Genomic DNA, 309 nt, shown 5'->3' on the forward strand with positions numbered 1-309 from the left:
CCATCAGCTCACTGACCCAGCACTGCGACCTTGGCTACCAGGAGCACACCACTGGCTCTGCTTTTGTTTGGCTTCAGAGAGCACTGTCCTCTGGCTGACAGACATAAATCTGACCCAGACAGTTTAAAAAAATATACAGTGTCCATTTGTTGAAGTATGTCCTTCCCCAGTAATTTGTCTTGCCTGCACTCTGTTTGGAATCAAATGTACACACATCTCCAGGCACAAAAAGCAGCCTGGGGGGAGAGGGGGGAAGCAGGGGGTGGTTTGTTGTGTTGCATTCAGCAAACCTCCTCTCTCTCTCTCTCT

The sequence above is a fragment of the Meleagris gallopavo genome, chromosome 15 (assembly GCF_000146605.3).
Source record: "Meleagris gallopavo isolate NT-WF06-2002-E0010 breed Aviagen turkey brand Nicholas breeding stock chromosome 15, Turkey_5.1, whole genome shotgun sequence".
Classification (NCBI taxonomy): Eukaryota; Metazoa; Chordata; class Aves; order Galliformes; family Phasianidae; genus Meleagris; species Meleagris gallopavo.